At 40.1% G+C, this 17,094-nt stretch overlaps 1 pseudogene; it reads left to right on the top strand.

The window, feature by feature from the left end:
- Positions 1 to 13,845: 13,845 nt before the first annotated feature.
- LOC109085262 overlaps positions 13,846 to 17,094 on the top strand; it is a 24,839-nt pseudogene continuing 21,590 nt past the window's right edge.

The following is a 17,094-nucleotide window of genomic DNA, read 5'->3' as shown; positions in this document are numbered from 1 at the left end:
AATAAAGAATGGTACCAAAAACACCCTCCAACAGCAACTTCGTCCAACAACCCAACAACAGTTTGGTGAAGAACAATGCATTTTCCAGCACGATGGAGCACCGTGCCATAAGGCAAAAGTGATAACTAAGTGGCTCGGGGACCAGAATGTTGAAATTTTGGGTCCATGGCCTGGAAACTCCCCAGATCTTAATCCCATTGAGAACTTGTGGTCAATCCTCAAGAGGCGGGTGGACAAACAAAAAAACCCACTAATTCTGACAAACTCCAAGAAGTTATTATGAAAGAATGGGTTGCTATCAGTCAGGATTTGGCCCAGAAGTTGATTGATAGCATGCCCAGTCGAATTGCAGAGGTCCTGAAAAAGAAAGGGACAACACTGCAAATACTGACTCTTTGCATAAATGTCATGTAATTGTCGATAAAAGCCTTTGAAACGTATGAAGTGCTTGTAATTATATTTCAGTACATCACAGAAACAACTGAAACAAAGATCTAAAAGCAGTTTAGCAGAAAACTTTTTGAAAACTAATATTTATATAATTCTCAAAACGTTTGGCCACGACTGTAGACTGAGAGACCTTTTAAAGGCCTTTGCAGGTGTTTTAAGTTAATTAGCTGATTAGAGTGTGGCACCAGGTGTCTTCAATATTGAACCTTTTCACAATATTCTAATTTTCTGAGATACTGAATTTGGGGTTTTTCCTTAGTTGTCAGTTATAATCATCAAAATTAAAAGAAATAAACATTTGAAATATATCAGTCTGTGTGTAATGAATGAATATAATATACAAGTTTCACTTTTTGAATGGAATTAGTGAAATAAATCAACCTTTTGATGATATTCTAATCATATGACCAGCACCTGTATAATAAATCAGGAAACCATATTAGGTCAAATACAGCATGTGTACGAGCCGATTTCTGCTTAAAGTGCAGTTATTTTCATGCAGTTTCTCAAATAATCACGATAATAATTTTTTAGCATAATAATTGTGATTATCACTTTAACCATTATGCAGCATGACTATGACTAAATTTTAATTGACTAAAATAGACTAGTTGGACATTGTCTAAATATAATAAAATGTTACCGGGTCACTCACTCATCCGATGGGAGTTTTCTCCTCACGTCTGGGAGTTATTGTGGGATCTGCGCACCTCCCTGCAGGCCATGATCCACCGCAGTCTGCACCGCTCCGACCGCAGATCCTCCTCAGAAGACTGTAAGGACCGAGAGCTCGTCGCTTTATTAGTGGAGCTGCTGAATAACACGGATCCAGAGTCTGCCAGCGATCAGGAAGAGTTCAGCACAGAAGACACTCGATCTGACCGTCTGTAATGTCCACATCCAGCCCAACACTTCTGCAGATGAAACACAATCAGGGCATGATGAATCAAGCTGCTTTATTTATTTATTAAGGGAAAGATTGGTGGTATGGTATTTCTCATCGGCAGACTACGTGAAACCCCAGAACGTTTTTGCACAAAGGTTTTTTTCATAAAGTTCGGGAGGCATAAACACTAGGATGTGTACATAAAAATACTTATTTTATTATCAGCGTTGTGTCTGAGGATGAATGAAAACTGCTATAATACTGAACTATTTTGTGTGCCTGTGAGGGCGGGACAAATAAAGTTATGTAACACTTTTCTTAATTTATTGTCCGATTAAAGATGTTCAAATCACATCCTGCATAATTTCAGTGCTCATTTTCTGCACATTTAAATTTGATGAGAAAATACAGAGCTTGTGAAAGTATTCACACCCTTCAATAATGTTTTTCTTCTTTTTTTAAGCCTCAAACTTGATTTGTTGAAAATTTCAGGTGACTCAGTTTAATTGTGAACTGAATGTCTTTTAAAGGGGTCATATGATGCGATTTTTAAATTTTTCTTTCTCTTTGGAGTTTTACAAGCTCTTGGTGAATAAAGAAGATCTGTAAAGTTGCAAAGACTAAAGTCTCAAATCTAAAGAGATATTCTTTATAAAAGTTAACACTTGTCCACACCCCCCTGAAACAGCTCGTTCTAACACGCCCCACATCTCTACGTCAGTATGTGGGAAGATTTGCATAACACTGCCCAGATGTTCACACAAAGAAAAAAGCGTATCTTTTATTCTCGTTGTAGTATTGTTGTTGCCGCCTCCATGTCGTATAGAATAAAATAATGTGTTTTCTAACCTTAAACCGCATAAACACATTTCATTACACCAAATACACAAAATAATGTTCCTTTTAGCAATGTCATATGACCCAAGGGCGGATTTAGTGAATTGGGGGCCCCAGGCAAAATATAGGAATGGGGCCCTATACATTTTCACACATTTTCTGGTTCCTTTTTTGTTTTGATGCTTGCTGCTGCATAATGGTGCCCCATAGATGTGTGCAATGTTTCTACATTTTTCATGTACATATTAAATGGCTTTAAATATATACATCAAGAGCATGCTCACAGATGAGAACAAAACAGCGTTGGATGAAGTGGATTAGAGCCTTGCAGGGGCCTCAAATATACAGGTGCTGGTCATATAATTAGAATATCATCAAAAAGTTGATTTATTTCATTAATTACATTAAAAACGTGAAACTTATATTCATTCATTACACACAGACTAATATATTTCAAAGGTTTATTTCTTTTAATTTTGATGATTATAACTGACAACTAAGGAAAATCCCAAATTCAGTATCTCAGAAATTTAGAATATTACTTAAGACCAATACAAAGAAAGGATTTTTAGAAATCTTGGCCAACTAAAAAGTATAAAAATGATAAGTATGAGCATGTACAGCACTCAATACTTAGTTGGGGCTCCTTTTGCCTGAATTACTGCAGCAATGCGGCGTGGCATGGAGTAGATCAGTCTGTGGCACTGTTCAGGTGTTATGAGAGCCCAGGTTGCTCTGATAGTGGCCTTCAGCTCCTCTGCATTCTTGGGTCTGGCATATCGCATCTTCCTCTTCACAATACCCCATAGATTTTCTATGGGGTTAAGGTCAGAAGAGTTTGCTGGCCAATTAAGAACAGGGATACCATGGTCCTTAAACCAGGTACTGGAAACTTTGGCACTGTGTGCAGGTGCCAAGTCCTGTTGGAAAATGAAATATGAGGTTGCTGCAAGTTGGTCAGCAGCAGGAAGCATGAAGTGCTCTAAAACTTCCTGGTATACGGCTGTGTTGACCTTGGACCTCAGAAAACACAGTGGACCAACACCAGCAGATGACATGACACCCCAAACCATCACTGACTGTGGAAACTTTACACTGGACCTCAAGCAACGTGGATTGTGTGCCTCTCCTCTCTTCCTCCAGACTCTGGGACCCTTATATCCAAAGGAAATGCAAAATTTACTTTCATCAGAGAACATAACTTTGGACCACTCAGCAGCAGTCCAGTCCTTTTGGAAGTGAGACGCTTCTGATGCTGTCTGTTGTTCAAGAGTGGCTTGACAAGGAATGCTCAGCTGAAACCCATGTCTTGCATACGTCTGTGTGTAGTGGTTCTTGATGCACTGACTCCAGCTGCAGTCCACTCTTTGTGAATTTCCCCCACATTTTTGAATGGGTTTTGTTTCACAATCCTCTCCAGGGTGCGGTTATCCCTATTGCTTGTACACTTTTTTCTACCACATCTTCTCCTTCCCTTCGCCTCTCTATTAATGTGCTTGGACACAGAGCTCTGTGAACAGCCAGCCTCTTTTGCAATGACCTTTTGTGTCTTGCCCTCCTTGTGCAAGGTGTCAATGGTCGTCTTTTGGACAAATGTCAATTCAGCAGTCTTCCCCATGATTGTGTTGCCTACAGAACTAGACTGAGAGACCATTTAAAGGCTTTGCAGGTGTTTTGAGTTAATTAACTGATTAGTGTGTGGCACCAGGTGTCTTCAATACTGAACCTTTTCACAATATTCTAATTTTCTGAGTTACTGAATTTGGGATTTTCCTTAGTTGTCAGTTATAAACGTCAAAATTAAAAGAAATAAACATTTGAAATATATCAGTCTGTGTGTAATGAATATATATAATATACAAGTTTCACTTTTTGAATGGAATTAGTGAAATAAATCAACTTTTTGATGATATTCTAATTATATGACCAGCACTTGTAGGCCCTAGCCCATCTTTTTCCCATTTCCCCCAAAAAAGCTTATACTATTGTTTCAGCTATTAAAATAGTTCAGTTTTGTATGTAACAGAAAAGTGATTATATTTCATTTTGTTTTTTATAAAGTAAATTTAGAAAAATGTTTGGAACATTTTTTGTTCGTTAAATGTGTATATCTTTTTTTTTTTTTTTATGGCCAGCTACAGACAGTGAATTGATCATAGCCTATATGTTTGATCAATTTAGCCTTCTCAAATCATCACGACTTGCATAAAATAAAATCTATAGATATAAAACTTTAAGTTCAAGCATATCACAATGTTAGTTTAAAGTTTAAACGTTTAAAGACGTTTGTGCGGAGAGTGGAAGCTGAAGCGCGCTCTGCAGGACATGGAGGCGCCGGCGTGATCACTTGCAGTATTTTCTAACAGTGGAAACATCTTAATACGCAGTCATTTTTGCTCATAAAGGTAAGAGTAATATCTCATTCTAAACTGTAAAGGGGCTAGTTTTATTTGTGTGCACTCACAATACCAACAAAACATTGTGCTTTTATAAAAATAAAGAAAACAACAAACGCCTGCTGTCTTGGGTTTGAACAGGAGCGCTTCACAATGATAAACCTAAACTCAGCGAATTGCCTCACAGACCAGGTTCAGTCAACAGAAATACGGGACACACACAGGCCTATGATAACTGCTGAAATGTTTGCGGGGCGAATTGGAGGTCAGTCTGAGCGCTCATAGCTCACAGTGCGTAAAGCCGTACACCTGCAGGCGCCACGGACTCGGACAGTTGTCGTGGTAATAAACATCTTAAACAACATCCGTTCATGTGTCAGCGCTTAATGTGCAGCTCTTATATGAAAAGTATTTCCATATAGGAAAACGGAACCATCCGTTCTTACAATAATGACATAAAATACAAAAACACTTAAGCAAGCGAATCGTGCCCACAGCTAAAGTTTAGCTGCTAAACTGTGAACACTTGGTGGATACGCTAGCCGAGTGCTAACATGACTAACTGATGAAACAATACAGTTTGTAAACCAAAATATGTGTACTGTAATGTTTGAAGAACGACAGACAAAAGACACTCTGTCTTAAAGGGGTCATATGATGCGATTTAAATTTTTCCTTTCTCTTTGGAGTGTTACAAGCTCTTGGTGAATAAAGAAGATTTTTTTTTAAAAAAAGTAAAGTTGTAAAGTCTCAAATCCAAAGAGATATTCTTTATCAAAGTTAATACTTGTCCACGCCCCCCTGAAACGCTCCCCCACATCTCTACGTCAGTATGTGGGAAGATTTGCATAACGCCGCCCAGATGTTCACGCAATGAAAGAAGGCGTACCTTTTATTCTCGTTCTAGTATTGTTGCTGCCGTCGCCGTCATGTCGTATAGACGCTGTGTGTTTCACTGTGAAAGCGAAACTACTTTGTTTGGCCTTCCAAAAGAGGACGATATCTGCTTCGTCATGCCTGGAGCTGAGCCGTGCTGGTCGCTGAGGAAATACATCAACTTTGCACTGTGGGTCGCCGGATCAGCTTTCCAGCCCGGGGTCATCACATGTGGTTGCTGCAAGCTACTTCGTTGAATCCTCCTGCCGAGCTGTTCTCAAGCCGCCCACCTCTGCTCAAGACTGCGGTGTGACTCTGTATCGTTGAGAAAGCAAAACTACTTTGTTTTTGCCTTCCAAAAGAAGACACGACTAGAAATTATGTTTATATCAAAAGAGAGAGTCGGTTTTGAAACGCCTTAACGAGTCTTTATATTTTCGAATCTTTTTCCTGTTACGGGTATACGTCACTGGGTAACTCATTTGCATAATCCCCACCTGCCCGCGAAATACAAACAGAGTCTGACCTGCTCACAAACACTTCTGCTATTAGTGTGTTTACATCATGTTTAAGAAGACGCTTTTGTTGATTGCATGTCATTTTATCAAGGACTGCTTCTCTAATCTTGGCTTTTATCTTCGTTGGCTTCTAATCTTCTTAATTTGGACTAACAAGCTCTCCGAACCACAACCTGTAACTACGATTGATACGCTGTGTACATTTTCAATTGAGTGCTCAAAAAAAGTTTTTGTGCTAATATGTGATGTATACCTAGTGCAAGTTTCCAGCTAAAGCACAATATAACTGTCTTACTGAAGTACTTCTGATAATTCACTGTGAACCCACTATTTCCTAAGAATGTGTCGATTATTGTATACTGATGTTGATCTAATGACTTCGTTTAATAATTAAAGAATGTAGTGTAGCACACAGACTTTATAATCATTGTGAAATTGCTGTTTATTGTGCTGCACCGGCAGTTATAGGGTTAATGCGGGAGAGATACAACTGTGTTCTGATTAAAAGTTAAGACAGAGTCTTTTGTCTGTCGTTCTTCAAACATTACAGTAGACACATTTTGGTTTACAAACTGTATTGTTTCATCAGTTAGTCATGTTAGCACTCGGCTAGCGTATCCACCTAGTGTTCACAGTTTAGCAGCTAAACTTTAGCTGTGGGCACGATTCGCTTGCTTAAGTGTTTTGTATTTTATGTCATTATTATAAGAACGGATTGGAGCACTATGTTACTGTGTAAAGGTGCTTTGTCAATGGTAGTGCTGGCTAACTGGCTCAAGGACTCCTCTCTGTGCCAATCACAACAGGCTTGACCAGCTGACCAATCAGAGCAGAGTAGGCTTATGGGCAAAATTTGGTAGTTCTGTATGTTGTCTCTGGGTTAGCATAATCTGAGGTCCTCTGAGGGGTTGGCATCATCTCTTCTCAGGTGTTCTGGATCCAGACTGGAGCTTGTGTAAATCCTAGTTGCCATGGGATGTAAATCCCAGCAGAAACAGAGAAACAAATAGAGACATAATTAGCGTAGCTGCTGTTCCAGCCAAGTAAAATAAATTAGTTTAACCCAAGCTAAAGAATAATAATGCGCATTTGATCAGATATAACTGCAGTCCAAAATTATGAGGTGCATTATTTGAATGCTTGGCCAAAGAGATGTGTTTTTAATCTAGATTTAAACAGAGAAAGTGTATCTGAACCCCGAACATTATCAGGAAGGCTATTCCAGAGTTTGGGAGACAAATGCGAAAAAGCTCCTTTAGCGGACTTTGCTATCCTAGGTACTATCAAAAGTCCAGCGTTTTGTGACCTTAGGGAGGGTGATGGATTGTAACGTGGTAGAAGACTAGTTAGGTACGCAGGAGCTAAACCCTTAAGGGCCTTTATAAGTAAGTAATAATATTTTTATAATTGATACGGAACTTAAAGGGATACTCCATCCCAAAATTAAAATATTGTCATTAATCACTTACCCCCATGTCGTTTCAAACCTGTAAAATCTTTGTTCGTCTTCGGAATACAATTTAAGATATTTTGGATGAAAACAGGGAGGCTTGAGACTATCCCATAGACTGCCAAATAAATAACAGTGTCAAGGTCCAGGAAAGTTTGAAAGACATCGTCAGAATACTCCATCTGCCATCAGTGATTAAACTGTAACGTTATGAAGTGACGAGAATACTTTTTGTACACGAAGAAAAAAAACAAAAATAACGACTTTATTCAAACAGTTCCCCTCCTCTGTGTCTCTCCAAATCAGCGTAGCGCCATTTTGGCAATTCTGAGCTGTACGCAGGCGCACACTCTTCTGTGTCAGTCTCAAGCCTCCCTGTTTTCATCCAAAATATCTCAAATTGTGTTCCAAAGACAAACAAAGCTTTTACAGGTTTGGAACAACATGGGGGTAAGTGAATAATGACAAAATTTTCATTTTGTTGTGGAGTAACCCTTTATTAGGTAGCCAGTGTAGAGACTGTAAAATTGGGGAAATATGATCATATTTTCTTGACCTGGTAAGGACTCTAGCCGCTGCATTTTGGACTACCTGTAGCTTGTTTATTGAAGATGCACGGACAAGCACCTAGCAGTGCATTACAATAGTCCAGTCTAGAGGTCATGAATGCATGAAGTAGCTTTTTCTGCATCAGAAACAGGTAACCATGTTTCGTAGCTTGGCAATGTTTCTAAGATGGAAGAATGCTGCTTTTTGTAACATGGGAAATATGATTTTCAAAAAGACAAGTTGCTGTCTAATATAACACCCAGATTTTTTGACTGTAGAGGAAGTAACAGTACATCCGTCTAGGTCCAATAAAGTAATATCTCTGTCTTTTTTCGAATTTAATAGGAGAAATTTACTGGTCACCAATCTTTTAAATTTTTAACACACTCTCTTAGCTTAGAAATAATTTAGAAGTTTCATTCGTCTTGTTGAGATATATCGTTGAGTATCATCAGCATAACAGTGGAAACTAATCCCATATTTTCTAATAATATTACCAAGGGGCAACATGTATATTGAAAATAGCAGAGGACCTAGGACAGATCCTTGTGGCCCTCCATATTTTATGGTGACGGATGAGATGACTCCCCATTTAAATAAAACAAGGTGGTAGCGATCGGACAGGTAGGATCTAAAACCATCTTTGAGCCTGCCCTTGAATACCTGTATAGTTTTGTAATCGATCTATGAGTATGTCGTGATCTATGGTGTCGAACGCAGCACTAAGATCAAGTAAAACTAGCAATGAGATGCAGCTTTGGTCTGACACAAGAAGCAAGTCATTTGTAATTTTAACAAGCGCAGTTTCTGTGCTATGGTGGGGCCTGAAACCCGACTGAAATTCTTCATAGAGATAATTTTTTTGCAAGAAGGAGCAGACACAACTTTTTCTAAAAGTTTAGACATAAATGGAAGATTTGAAATGGGTCTGTAATTTGCCAGTTCACTAGGATCTAGTTGTGGTTTTTAATAAGAGGCTTAATAACTGGCCAGCTTGAATGGTTTTGGGACATGACCTAAAGATAACGAGTTAATAATATTGAAAAGCGGTTCTTCTGTTACAGGTATTAACTCTTTCAGTAATTTAGTGGGTACAGGATCTAATAAACGTGTTGTTGGTTTAGATGCAGTGATAAGTTTATTTAGCTCTTCCTGTCCTATAGTTGTAAAGCACTGCAGTTTGTCTTTGGGTGCGATGAATAAGGCTGAAGTATTAGACGCTGTAGAATCTACATTTGTTATTGTATTTCTGATGCTATCTATTTTATCAGTGAAGAAATTCATAAAGTCATTACTATTTAACTGTGAGGGAAAATTTAGATCAGGTGGCATCTGGTTATTTGTTAATCTAGCTACTGTGCTAAATAAAAACCTTGGATTGTTCTGGTTATTTTCTACGAGTTTGTGGATATGCTCGGCCCTGGCAGTTTTTAGAGCTTGTCTATAGCTGGACATACTGTTTTTTCCAAACTTATCCTGTTCAGTCATCCTACTACTTGTCCACTTGATCCTATTCCCACTCACCTCCTTCAAGCGATTTCTACTTCAGTAATACCTTCACTTACTCACATTATCAACCCCTCTCTTCACTCTGGTACAGTTCTCTCAGCATTTAAGCAGGCTCGGGTAAGCCCACCTGCTTAAGAAACGTGTGTCTAAATCCAGCACTTCTAGAAAAACTACAGACGGTATCCCTTCTTCCATTCAAGCTGCAAACACACTTGAGTGAGTTGTGTTCAACCAACTCTCTATGTTTCTTCTACCGAACAACCTCCTGGACAGCAAACCAGTCTGGCTTCAAAAGCGGCCACTCAACTGAGACTGCTCTGCTCTCAGTTATTGAAGCCCTGCGACTGGCAAGAGCAGCTTCCAAATCCTCAGTACTCATCTTGCTGGATCTGTCTGCTGCCTTTGACACAGTTAATCACCAGATTCTACCGTCCACCCTCAGAAAGATGGGCATCTCTGGAACCGCACTCCTATGGTTCAAGTCCTACCCCTCAGATAGATCCTTCATGGTGTCTTGGAGGGGGTGAAGTTTCTAAGTCACAACTTCTTGCTACTGGGGTTCCTCAAGGCTCAGTATATGGACCACTTCTCTTCTCCATCTACATGACGTCATTAGGATCTGTCATTCAGAAGCATGGCTTTTACTATCACTGCTACGCTGATGACACTCAACTCTACTTCTCATTCCAACCAGATGATCCGACGGTAGCTGCTTGCATTGCAGCCGGTCTGAGTGACATTTCAAGCTGGATGAATGACCATCACCTTCAGCTCAACCTTACTAAGACAGAACTGCTGGTGGTTCCAGCTAAGCCATTGTTAAATCACAACTACTCTATACAGCTGGGATCGTCAACCATAACTCCTTCCAGGACAGCCAGAAACCTAGGAGTTGTGATGGTTCATCAGTTGAGCTTCACAGACCATATTGCTACAATGACCCGGTCCTGCAGATTTGCCCTATACAGCATTAGGAAGATTAGACCCTTCCTGTCAGAGCAAGCCACCCAACTTCTTGTCCAAGCTCTTGTTCTCTCCAGACTGGACTATTGTAATGCTCTCCTGGCGGGCCTTCCTGCATGTACTATGAAGCCTCTGCAACTGATCCAGAATGCAGCAGCGAGGGTTGTCTTCAATGTGCCAAAAAAGCTTACGTTACTCCTCTCCTCATCAGGTTACACTGGCTACAAGTAGCCGCTCGCATCAAATTCAAGGTACTGATGCTTGCCTACAAAACAACCACTGGCACGGCACCAAAATACCTAAACTCACTAGTTCAAACTTATGCGCCCTCCAGAAGCTTGCGTTCAGCAAGTGAACGGTGCCTTGTGGTGCCATCCCAAAGAGGTTCAAAATCACTCTCACGGACCTTTTCCTAGACTGCACCCAGCTGGTGGAATGACCTCCCAATCTCAAATCGAACAGCCGAGTCTTTACTCATCTTCAAAAAACATCTAAAGACTCATCTTTTTCTCCAGCACTTACCTTTTCTTTTCTTGTCTATCCTATTCTTGGAAAAAAAAAAAAAAAAAAAAAAAAAAAAAAAAAAAAAAAACTTGCTACGAGTTCTGTGCTAGACTAAATGATAAAATGTAAATGTAAATGTACATGTAAAAATTAAATCTAGCGTATAATTAAAACAATGAGTGGGCCCAGTGACATTTTGCTTGACTCCAAAAGAGTTTATTAAGTAAGTAAATGCAAGTCCTAATGCATCATCTGTAACAGTAGTTTGGTAGAGTAAACTCATTTAGACCAATATAATCATTTGGTTTTAGCCAGGTTTCAGTCAAGCAGAGTACATCAAAACTTTTATTTGTGATCATTTCATTTACAAAAACTGCTTTGGTGTGTGTGATCTAATGTTTATGAGCCCAAACTTTAAAAATCGTTTTTGTTCATTTTAAATTTTTCTGGTTTAATCACGATAAGATTTTTTCTAGATCCTACATTAAATTTATATTTTGACCTCACTATTTGGGGCACAGACACAGTCTTAATAGATTGGACAGCGCAAGTACATCTATCATTTAAGCGGGTAGAACAAAAGCCATCATAGCAGTTATTTAAGAATTGGCTTACTAGTCACATGGAGTGTAGAGTCCTGGAGATGTTGTCTGAGAGGAGTTTCCGCTCAGACTCTGCTGGGGGTGCAGGCCATCAGCGCGGAAAAAAGCCTAGGACGCTCCCAGAAAAGATTCCAATTATTAACAAAGAGCAGTTTCTGGTTCTTTACACCCATGACCGATAACCATTCATTTAGAGCAAAAAGTCTACTGAACCTTTCGTGTCCTCATCGATACATGGGGAGACCTCGAAGACCGGAGGGGGACAGGTCATCGCCCAGGGCCTGGCTCGCGTCCTCCGCTGCGGATGCACCCGGCGCCGGATTGAAGGACATCTGGGCAGATCGCGTCCTGGGTGCACTGGGCCTGTGCAGAGAAACACACGGGGTGGACGGTGGTGGGATGTTAGCAGCGCGCTGTATACTTACCCTGGACTTGTGAGCGTCAGCCCGGGAGGTTTTTCCAGCGCGGCTCTCCGCTCTCTCAGCTGGGCCTGCCTCTGCTCCAGGACCCGAATCTGCTTCTCCACGGCCTCCAGCTGGAGCTGCACCGAATGCAGCTCGAACGTGTCGTCACCTGCACTCAAAGGTAGACATACATCCGCCATTAAAGCAAGTAACAGTGAGTAATGGTGCATTCAAGTCATGTCAGATATATCATATTTACGAGTTAAACGCACATGAACGCCACCACAAAGTCGTTTTAATTGAAATTGATAGACAGGCTTGCAATATAACAATTAATAAGTTTTTATGCGATACAGATAAAAGTGGTTTCATAAATTATTTAAAAAAATAAAAAAAACGCAAAACGCACCTGATGCAAATTCTTTGCTCTTCATTTTCTATAAGCAGAGTTAACAAACCTGGTTGTATTTTCTTGTAGGTAATTTATTAAAAGAAGGTACACCGCCATCTTGTGCCGACTGATTTGAACGCACCCGACATCGTAATTACGACTTGTCAACTCGTAAGTACGAACTTCACCAGGAGGACTTGAAACGCAGCATAAAACAATGGTAATGTGTGTGAATAGAGTATTAGCAATGCACGCAGGATTAGCGGCAACCACGCTGGCGATGCTAATGGGCTATAAGCTAATAGCGGACTCGAGAAATCAAAATAAAACTAGTGATAACAAGGCGCTCTGATTGTTTTTGTTGTAGAATACGATAGAGGATATATTCACATGTTATAGAAATGAAAATGATGGTGTATAAAAAAGATTTAAAGATTAAAAAAATAGACGATAAAGAATTAGCGTGACGGAGCTCAAACTCAAGACACACCGGCAGCAACAAACAGGAAGTGACTCATATGACCTGCTCTTTTATAAAGCAAGATGCCCTGTTTGAAATATATGACATGTATGGTGTCATTTAATTAAACTGAAAAGAGAAAATATAAATTAAAATGATTACAACAAGGGGGAGGAGAATTATATGTGCGTCAGGTTTTCAAGAGGAAAAACACTTCTTTAAAGGATACACCTGTGTATCCTCGCTCATAGTTCCTCAGGAAGCCTCCTCCTCACTCCTCGATCCTCGCCTCCTCACGGTGCAATTAGAGACAAGCACCCCTTGTGTAAGCTCATGACACTGAAGGTCAGGTGACCCGTCAGGGGAGGCTCCTGCCAGCCGGCTGAAGATTCAAGAAGGAGCTGTAAATCTGGACACAGTTTCTTTGCCTGCAGTACAAGTGTAGTAATTGAGATGTAGTATTAGTGTAGGTTTTACGGCTGTTGTCGTGCTTCTCATTGAATTCTTTGAGGTTTGTGGTCTGAGACTGACATCTAGTAGACATTTCATCATCAGTGTTCCCCATTCCTCGTCACAGGAGAGTCACTTTTCCCACAGAGTTCAGTTTAGTCTCTGATTAAAACACACCTGATTCAACCAATCTTTGATGTTCACTTTAATAACAACTCAGCAGGAAATGAGGAACCTGCGTTACAGACTCAAAGAACACACCTGTTTTACACACGTCACTCAAACACAAAACCAGGAAACAGGAATCACATGATTTTAAGGAAATAGAAACTGAAGTGTAATTTGAGCTGTTGTGTGTTTGTGTCTCTGTATTCATGCAGTAAAATGGCAGAAGCCAGATTTTCTCAGGATGAGTTCTTGTGTTCAGTGTGTTTAGATCTCCTGAAGGATCCAGTGACCATCCAGTGTGGACACAGTTTTACTGTAAGATCTGTATTACAGGGTTCTGGGAATCAGGAGGATCAGAAGAGAGTCTCGTACAGCTGCCCTCAGTGCAGTTACAGACCGTTTCAGTCCAAGACCTGCCTTTTAGCTTAGAAACACCATGCTGGCTGAAGTGGTGGAAGACAACTGAAGAAGACCAGACTCTCTGCTGACTGTGACGCTTGGAGCTGGAGATGTGCAGTGTGTGACGTCTGTACTGGAAGAAAATACAGAGCCGTCAAGTCCTGTCTGCTGTGTCTGGAGTCTTACTGTCAAACTCATTTTGACCGTCATGAGGAATTTAATTCACGTAAGCCACACAAAGTGATTGAAGCCACTGGACGACTGCAGGAGATGATCTGCCAGAAACATGAGAAGCTCCTCGAGGTTTTCTGTCGCACCAGATCAGAAGTGTATATGTGTGCTGTGTATGGATGAACATAAAAACCATGAAAACTGTATCAGCGCAGCACAGAGGACAGAGAAACAGGTATTTAACACTAGACACTGATGAAAAAAAAAAAAAAAAAACCAAAAAATATTGCTGACACTCATGTTTATTATTGGCACAATATGAACAGCTTACAGTATTCACACGACAGCAGAAATAACAGCAGCTGCAAGAAGAGTTTCACTGTTTGCTGAAAAAGCACCATAAACCTTCATCAACACAATCTTTCATAAAATAGATTAAGCAACAAAAAATAATGGAGCTGTCACATATTCACAGAGTTTGTACCTTGTTTTCAGTCTGCACCATTTTCATTCTCATGGCTAGTGATTTTGTTTGATTTAGTACTTTAGTTTGTTTGTTTCCGGTCATAACTGTGTTCTAGCTGTTCTCTCTGTTTGTAAACCTTGCCTGTGGATTTATTAAAGACTGTAACCTTCATCATCGTCTAGATGTGTACTAACAACACAGTGTTGTGAAAGGAGTGAACTATTCACCCGTTCTTTGGACAAAAGATATACTTTCATCAGCAAAAATACAATATAAATGCATTGACAGATGACCTTCTGTTCAGTAAATCTGACTGAATACAGATGATTTCAGTCATTTATAGCTTCACTTTGTTCATTTATTTTCTGTCTAGAGACAGATCTTAATTATGTAGAACACAGAAACACTGTCAGTGCGAAGCTCTACTTCTGTCTGTTGACTTTTATTCTTAACACTTGTAGTCTTGAAACAGGTCTTAATTCATGTGTGATTCTGATAAATGATCAATCATTCACTTCTGGAGTTTGAACCTACAGCTTTAGTTATCAGCTCCACTTTACGGATTCATCTGTTCATGAGTGATTTAGAGTCAGTAGTTTTCTGTGTGGATTCACTATCATCGGTTTGTCCTGCAGAAGCAGCTGAAGGAGACGCAGAAAGACGCTCCAGCACCCCCGAGGAATCCAGCAGAGAGAGATTAGATATTCAGCGCTGAGAGACACTGTGAGTCTCATAAGGTGAGTCTGGAGAAGAAGAGAAGTTTGGCTCCGTCTCAGTTCAGACTCACTGAAGCTGAATCACTGTGTGTCCTAACAGCGCTCTGCACAGACCAGCAGTGGAGGACAGTGAGGTAGGATCTGTTACTGAGCTCATCCGCTCATTGAGACAGCCGCTCTGAGCTGATACGACTGATCAGAGATCAGGAAAACGGACTGCAGTGGAGTCCCGCTGAAGAACGGACTGGAGAGACTGGAGCAGGAGATCACTGATCTGATGGATGGAGAGACGCTGAGCTGGAGCAGCTTTCACACACACAGCATCACATCCAGTTCCGTGCACAGGTAACACAGATCTACAAGAACAGGGGCAGAGTGGACTTGAGCAGATCCTGCTGTGGACAGAGACTCACAGAGAAACACATTCATGAGTGTCGTTTTTATTATATAATCATCAGTCGACTCTCATCTGATCATCTTCTTTTGAAAGAAATGAATGGCTTTCAGCTCTGGAAATCTGCTCAACTGAAGTCTCATGTCAGAACTTTTTAACTCATTCAGCAGCCGCAGACTTCAACACATTTTTGATTCAGTTGTTTGGACTTTCAACATTATGGGATTTTTATTTGCTACTATTGCTTCCCTCTAAAATGAATTAATATAATTTTGTTAGGAAAATTACCGAAAGAACAACATGCAATCTGATGCTATAATATGTGTTTCAAAGAATTGATTTGTTAATGTTTCATGCAATCCTGTGAAGTGCCTGATACAATGCTTCAGCGTACTGAAACCAAACATAAGCTGACTCATGTCTTAAAGGTCCTTGTGAAGTTTCAGTGTCTAGTTGTTCAGATTATGATGCACTTATATTCGTAGTAACAGCTCAATTAACACCATCCTTGTTTTAAATTATTTCTCTCGACAATACATCACTGTGCATCTGCCCAAACAGTCCCACAGACAAAGATCAAAAGTGATGTACCTGCAGGTTATTCTGGATGAAGTGTGGAGCTGATGATTTGTTTTTTTCTGTAGAGTTTCCAGTCTCTCTCAGCACCTCCTGAATCTACAGGACGTAAATGATGACCTCTTCCCAGTTCTCTCTTGCCTCTTCTGAATGCTCTGAGAGAATCTGTACATCAACTGAGGAGACAAACTGGAGGATTTCTGCAAAGCAAAGCAGCTCAAGAAGCATCTCAGACAGAGGTCAAGTCCCTGGAAAGATTCATCTGCTCTCAAGCAAAACAGCCATCATCAATCTCCTCTCATGTAAACATAACACACATATTAGAAATGTGTTAGGACTAGATACATGAATCATGAGTAGTGCTGCTTCGTCAACGAATTAAAAATTATGACTAATCATCAGCATCACGAACCTTTATCATGGTGACGAAAAACGAGGACGAGCCCGCAAATGCTGGTCATGTGACGATGACTATAATTAAATGTATAATGCAATATCGCTGACGAATAAAAACGAGACTAAATGTGGTTTACAAAATAAAAACTATGCTAAAATGTCTCTTCCTCAAGTCCCACTCGCAGCATTATTTGAGATGACAACAAACAAATAGTTGTGTAATGAATTTTTACTTCCGCCTGGCTCCGCTGACTGTGAGCGCTCCTTCCCAACCACTCGGACGAGGTCTTTTCTACTTGTGTAGCGTTCACCGTTGTAAACTTTATTTTGCTTGGAAAGACAGTGGATGTCGACAACAATCAATTGTCCTCTAAAAAACTACCGTCAGGAATCACCGTTAGAAGAAAAGTCATAGCCAGTACAACGTCTGTGATGAATGAGTTGATGAATTAATCATTTCTTTATGTACAAACTTAAAACAATCTTAAACTATCAGCTGTATTACACATCAAACACAAGACAACTTGTTAAATAGTGTATAATTAATATCTAAATGAATTTCT

The sequence above is a fragment of the Cyprinus carpio genome, chromosome A2, assembly GCF_018340385.1.
Source record: "Cyprinus carpio isolate SPL01 chromosome A2, ASM1834038v1, whole genome shotgun sequence".
NCBI lineage: Eukaryota > Metazoa > Chordata > Actinopteri > Cypriniformes > Cyprinidae > Cyprinus > Cyprinus carpio.
This window is presented reverse-complemented; position numbering and strand designations above follow the sequence as displayed.